This window comes from Megalobrama amblycephala, linkage group LG11 (genome assembly GCF_018812025.1).
Source record: "Megalobrama amblycephala isolate DHTTF-2021 linkage group LG11, ASM1881202v1, whole genome shotgun sequence".
Classification (NCBI taxonomy): Eukaryota; Metazoa; Chordata; class Actinopteri; order Cypriniformes; family Xenocyprididae; genus Megalobrama; species Megalobrama amblycephala.
Window position 1 is genome coordinate 39,769,539 of NC_063054.1, and position 7,257 is coordinate 39,776,795.

The following is a 7,257-nucleotide window of genomic DNA, read 5'->3' on the forward strand; positions in this document are numbered from 1 at the left end:
TTTTAAAATGATCCTGTAAATTGTATTGATCAGCACACATGATTTTAGTACTTTTTTAGAATTTTATCTCAGAGCACATGCTTACCTTTTTCACAGCCAGATGTCCTTTCCTGTTTTGTTTTCCCACTATGCAGTGCTTAGGGTAAACAAATGTTTTTTAAGGGGGCAGAAAGCCTTTAAATGTCTGTCAGCTGTTAAAAGTATTCAGAAAACTTAAGACACTACATATTTTTATTTTTATTTTTTATTGGACAAAATTAAAGCATCATTCACACTTCAGTGTTAGTACTGTCACTACAGCTCTACATTACATATAGTGAATTGGTGATTATATTAAGAACAAATGTCGATATGTGATAATATCTAGCACAGATCAGAATGTGAACACATTCCCATATCTAAAGAAAAGAACAATGACAGCAGCGGCCCTGTGCGAGCACAATCGAACCAGACAGGTATGTAGATGGAGAGATGGACGGAGAGCGCGGCTTGCTTGCGTGACGTCACTGGAACGCCAACGATTTTGCAATGTCTAAAAAGAATAGATATTCATAAAACATTCATAAGATAACAAATCACCATTAGAGTTGAATAGATCAGCAACAAAAAGTATGATAATTTAATAATATATATATAAAAGACTGATCAATTTATAATTTACGATGGTTCTTTCAAACCTGCACAAATCAAGCACAAACGAATTACGATGCCAGTTTTTGAGACATAGATGACATAGTGTGGAGAATCGAGATTGGGTTTTTTGATTATTATTTTCAAAAAAGGTAATCACTTACATGGATTCTTTTAACGGCAAAAATCGAGCACAAACAATTTGGACGGCATGGGGTGAAGAGTGATGTCACAGTTCCAAAATTAAATTTGTTATATCTGTGGAAGGAAACCAGTTACAGTGTTTGTTTTAACGGCACAAACCAGCACAAATCAAGCACAAACGAACGGCACCAGTTTTGTGTTATTTAGACGAAGTGGGGTGGAGAGTGACGTCACAGCTCCAGAATTATATTTGTTATTAATAAAGAGGGGAAATAGATACATTGTTCATTTTAACGGCACAAACCAGCACAAATCGAGCACAAACGAATGGCACCGGTTTGAAGCGATTTGAACGACATGGGGTGGAGAATGACGTCACAGCTCCCAAATTAAATTTGTTATATAGGAAAACAGTTACAGTGTTCATTTTAACGGCACAAACCAGCACAAATCGAGCACAAACGAATGGCACCGGTTTGAAGCGATTTGAACGACATGGGGTGGAGAATGACGTCATACGACCAAAAAAATAATGCTTAATATCTCAAACACCAAACCAGCACAAACGTTCGTTTTTGCGGCACAAATCAGCACAAACGTAGCACAAACGAATGACATAGTTTTGGGGATTATTTAGCTTTATGGGGTGCCAACTTCACGGAGGTCCTCAAATCATCCTCGATTTGTGCATGATTGCGGTATTTCGTTATGAGTGCAGTCATTTTTGAGAATCCTGCCTCACACAAATATGTCGACGCGAAAGGAAGGAGAATCTTCGAGGCAACGTCACAGAGTTGAGGGTATTCCTGCATCAGTGCTGCCCAGAATGACGAAAGAGGGCAGGAGCTAAAGAGTTCCTTCAGTCTACTGTCACTCTTCAGCTCAATAAGTTGTTCCTGCAGATCAATTGATAGCTCGTTTGCTGTGCACACAAACGGATCTCGAACCCACGCAAAAGAGCGATAATCCTCTTTAAAGTATGTCTCAAATTGTTCTCTCATTGCTGACAGGTGCTCAGACACTGATTGAAATAGGGAGGAGAAATCGTATGACATGCCTGCATCAGTGATAAAGTCTGCAAGGCTGAGGAACATGTCGCAGTTCCCTCGACTGATGCGGCCATGCCAGAGGTCTAGATTTTGTGTGAAGGCGTGCACTTTGTCTGCAAGGAGCAAAATATGAGTTTTGCGGCCTTGCAAAGACAGGTTCAGGCCATTCAAGCGGTCAAATATAATCGAACAAATAAGACAGAGACGCAAGCCACATAGTGTCATCCAGATGCTTCGCCAGGTCTGATTTGATTTCTGTCAAAAACCACTTCACCTCCTCTCGCAGCTCATACAACCGCTGTAACACCCGCCCCCTGGAGAGCCAGCGAACTTCAGTGTGCAGAAGCAGCTGTTCGTGCCCTGACCCCATCTCCTGGCAGATAGGACCCCAAACAAGCGAGAGTTTAGCGGCCGTGATTTGATGAGATTTATCATTTTCACGGATTGGTTCAGCACGGAGTCAAAGAGAACTGGCATTTTTTTAGCAGCTAGTGCTTCGCGATGGACCATGCAATGTGTCCATTTCACAAGTGGAGCTACTTGCTGAACGCGAGCAGCTAGGCCACGCTCAATATCAGTGGATTCGTCCAGCTGCAGTGCGTAGTAAGGACTCTTTTTTACGAACTCTATCAGTTGCACTCTGATATCATTGGACATGTCTACAATTCTCCTAGCGACTGTGTCATTGGACAGGGGTATTGGCCCAAGTTTGGCTGCTGCACTATCGCCTATCATTATTCTACACGTCTTGCACTGCTGGCAAAATGAGAGTCTCGGCGATTGTATGCGGTTTACCCAGTTTACCGATTCTTTTGGCCACTACATACGATGCCTCCAAACACTGTTTAGACACAGTGCTGTGCACTGAAATGGTTGCCTGTTGCTGATGGAGGCCATCAAGCTTTCTTTCAAAATATTCAGCCGGTTTATTTTTAATGCCAGTATGCTTTGTTTCGAGGTGCCTTTTTAATTTGCAGGGCTTCATACTGTCGTTTGCCAGCACCTCGGCACACACGACACACTGAGGTCTCAGATCAGCCGTGACTGTAAACCCAAACTGCAGGTATGCTTCATCGTACCTTCGAAGCTTTTTTGCAGCTGGTGGTGCGTCGGTTGGCTTGTTGGTCCTCACAAGAAATTTCTCCATTTTTGTTATGTGTTTTCAATAAAGTTTAGGCATTATGTAACTGTGTGTGTGGCTATGTTGAGAAACGTATCAGGGGATAATCAGTCGGGACTTAGGCACGATCTTTAATTAAATGAACAAAATAATTATTGTGCAGACAATTCAGATTTTATTTTAATACTTAACGATTGTAGTCCTCGTCAGTGTGTGTGTGTGTGTGTGAGAGAGAGAGAGAGAGAGTTAAGCAGACAAAACGTCTAGTTCTCACATTCACATTGCTGGTCATGCCCATAAGCTGGTGGTCAGATGCCTTCAGATGTCAGGTTTCTCTAACGTTACAGAAGGGCCAAGTCGTTCATTAAAATAAGGTATTGCTCTAACGTTATTAATCTGCAAATGTAATGCATTATCAGCAGCTATTCTAGCATTAGCTAGTTTTCAGTCCATTGAGTTAGAATAAGAATAAATTAATACCAAATACATTTCTAAATATACAAATAACATAAAATAAAAGGTATAACAGCTTCTCTTGCCTTATGTGCCGTTTTTTTCTCCTTCGTTTCACTCAAATAAGCGAGCAATAGGCATCGTTGGCGATGGAAATGATTATAAATTAACATAAGCACCATACGGTCTGCCATGCTTTGTTTACATCTAGCTACCACAATTCCTTGGAAACTTTATTCTGTTTCTTCATTAAAATAATGGCAGATGTCTAGAAAAGTTGTAAAGAACTGTAAGAAAAACAGTTGAAAGCATGAATACAGAAATAAACAGACATAAACACCATCAAATCCCCTCAGTCTGTTGACAGCAATGAAATGAGCTTTAAGTGTCAATTTACAGCAGATCTGAAGACATCAGCATAATAAATGAGGTGAAAACAGGAACTATTGACTTGAAATAAAGAGTGTGAGATGATCTGATGATCTGAATGTCTTGTTGAATGAGTGTTGATGGTCTGAGGATCATCAATACTTTATTCTGAGTGTTTGCTGTTAGAAACTGATTATTGGAGTCAGGATGTATGAGAAAATCCTATAAACTGCTCTAGTGAAAGACAATACTGTTATTTCTCACAATATGACATTATTTAAGCAATAATCTATCATATAAGCAATATGATAGATATGAATTGAAAGTTTGATTTTCTAATAATAAGTATATTGATTGCAGGAGTGAAATTAGGCCAGAAGAGACAATGATCACAAAACCTTTCGAAATAAAGAGCAGCACAAAGTAGAGTTAATAATACAGAATCATCTCATATTTAAGATATCAAAGTAGTGTTCAGTATTAAATCCAGTATAATCACCAGTATAGGCTACATGTAGATTAGAGGAAGAATTAAAGTGTGAACTCAATGTAAATGAAATACACTAAAATGATTTTTCAGAAGTATAAACCAGAATGAGAGTCTGAGGAGTGAAAGGTTTCCTCAGATGAACTGCATTAACCTGTTAGCCAGCACCCCTGCTTTTGGAAAATCCCAAGAAATGATATACCCAAACTAAAACAGATACAGTTCATGAACCCTTTGCACATTATTGTCACAATGAAGAAAATAGTTAAAAATAGCTTAACATTTTTGAAAAGTTATTAGAAATTAATTTTTATGAAATATCTTTATGGAAATAAAAGTGAAGTTGGCCTTTTAGCAATCTAGAAATGCACTGCAGCTAAAGCCACATGTCTGACCATGTTACATTTCAAATCTGAAGATGATAAGTTTAAAACTCTGAGATTTATTACGTTTTTAAGACCATGTCATGTGATTTTATTTTGAAAAGACTCTAAAGTGCTAACTGGTGTTTATTGTCGTCATCTAAGCATCTATTCAAGTGTATTGTCTCGTTTGTCATGTGGTGATAATTGCCCGATTCAGTTTCAGTCTCCCCTGAACACATTCACACCTCTCCGGCCTGCTTATGGCTCAAATTATTCTTTTCTTTTGTCCCCATTATAATTACTATTCAAGATTTAATCCCTCATTTCTTTTACCAAACTTCTCACTTCACCTTCTTTAAAACTGTATCTAATGCCCTTCTTGAAAAAAAGAAAGAAAAAAAATCATTGAGCTGTACAATTCAAAATTATTTATTTGCATTAACGTAGCTCATAACAGGTGCATCTCTGGGCTCGCTAGCATGTTAGCTTAGCACACCAACAAAACACGACAATTTATAAGATTAAAACCATGTTTTTGCTCCAAACTTACAAGTCGATTGTTTTAAATAACCTTCTTTAATGTGATGTGGCTTCGGATAAAAAATTAGACAGAAAATATATCATTGTATGCTATTCTGCACAATGAGAAAAGCTATCTCGATTAGCATTGCATTATTAATATAGTCTATCTATTATTAATACCAGACATGTCGTAAGGAACAAAGATAAACTACATATCGTCACAATCGTGTATTTATTACTTTCAAAAGTGTAGATTTGCAGATATATTGATGTTTTCAGCGATCTCTGTGCTATTTCCTTGGAGGTCACATGGTATGTTTTTTTCTTCCGTGAAGCATTTGTGGACTAGTGTGCACAGAGCGCCCTCCGGCTGCAGGTATGAGTTGTAAACAGTAGTCAGTGTATACAGCGTTAATATGAGGACAACAAGCGCGTTTTGGGTAATAATTTAATAAATATTACTCCTCTGTATAGAAAATTGACATAAACGTATGACAATCCATCAATATTTCTCTAAATGTGCATGCCTTTAAAGGGCACCTATTATGCAAAATTCACTTTTACATGGTGTTTGACCATAAATGTGTGTTGGCAGTGTGTGAGCAAAACCACCCTAGAATGAGAAAAATCCACCGAGTGTTTTTTTACAATCTCAATAATTCATAAGCACTGTCTCAGAACGCCCTGTTCTAAGATTGCTCTCACTGTGACGTAGAATTGCGCTAAGCCCCACCCACGTGGTTTGATTGACAATCTGGTTTTGGCATAGACCCCGCCCTCGGTGATCTGTCAACCATCCTCCATTGTTTCAATGACAGCCGGTAATGTCTCCTAAGAAACATAAGTGTTCTGTTGTGGGATGTAATAATGAACATAGTAGTTTTCACTTACTTCCGACATCAGAGCCACTGAAAACGCAGTGGATGGATTTTATTTACGAAGGAAAGGCGCCACTCAAAATTCCAAAATACGTTTATGTTTGCGCGAATCATTTTTTGACTGACTGTTTTGAGAACGAGGGTCAATTCAAAGCAGGTCTTGCTTCAAAGTTAATCCTCAAGTGTGGATCGTTGCCTACTGTTCGCGATCCAACGTCACCTCCAGAAGAAGTAAGTGTATTTAATGTTTTTTGAGCAAATAGTCATTTCAGTCGATGTCAGCCAGTTCAATAACAAATGCGTCTAAAGTTGTTGTCGTCGTCGTAGAATGTCTGTGTATATAATTTAAACCTTGTTTGTATAGTGTGTATCCACACATATATATATATATATTTTTTAAAGATATTGTATTAAAAACTGTGTATGTTTACTTAGCAAACGTTATCACAGTATTTGTGTTTGTAGTTTCAAAAAATTGCGCGAACGTTATCACAGTGTGTGTGTGTGTGTTGCACATCCATAATTGCAAAGGGGGCGCGATTAAAACTCTATAAGTACATAAATGTATCAAATAACCATTCAGAGACGTCCTGCTCCATTCTCAATTGTGTTTCTTCTGCCGGAGTCTCTTCATCATCTGGGTCCGATTCCGGTTCAAACATGTACGGCTGAATGCCATTCAAAACAGCGGGTCTCTCATTCTCAGCCATTCTGCTTCTACCGACTGTTTATGCCATAGGTATGCAAGTTACGCCCTCATCCAAAGGCAGGGCGGGGATATGCAGCTCATTTATATTTAAGGTGGTACACACCAAAACAGCTCTTTTTAAAACAGGCCCCAAAAATGACATTTTCAAATGGTTATAATAAATTAACTGTGGGGTATTTTGTGCTGAAACTTCACAAATACATTCTAGGGACACCCAAGACCAATATTACATCTTGTAAAAAGGGGCATAATAGGTGCCCTTTAAACTTCCAATTAATAGATTACAGTAAACAAACTAAATATGTAATATTTTATTATTCATTTACATGGAATTAATGGCTTCTGTGTTTTGAACTACAGGGCAAGCTGAAACAACTTTACATTGCCTGGAGGAGAGAGGGAAATAATTCACAGATTTTCAGCATATGCAACACTATATATTGCGAAATGTTTTCCCCTCCACTCTTTTAGATGAAGACCCAAACAAGAACATGCCTTGGATAAATGATAATGTAAGTGTGCTTAAAATTG

At 38.3% G+C, this 7,257-nt stretch overlaps 1 pseudogene; it reads right to left on the reverse strand.

Moving 5' to 3' along the window:
• Window positions 1-2,093: 2,093 nt before the first annotated feature.
• Window positions 2,094-2,970, reverse strand: LOC125278822 (annotated as a pseudogene).
• Between the last annotated feature and the right edge of the window lie 4,287 nt (window positions 2,971-7,257).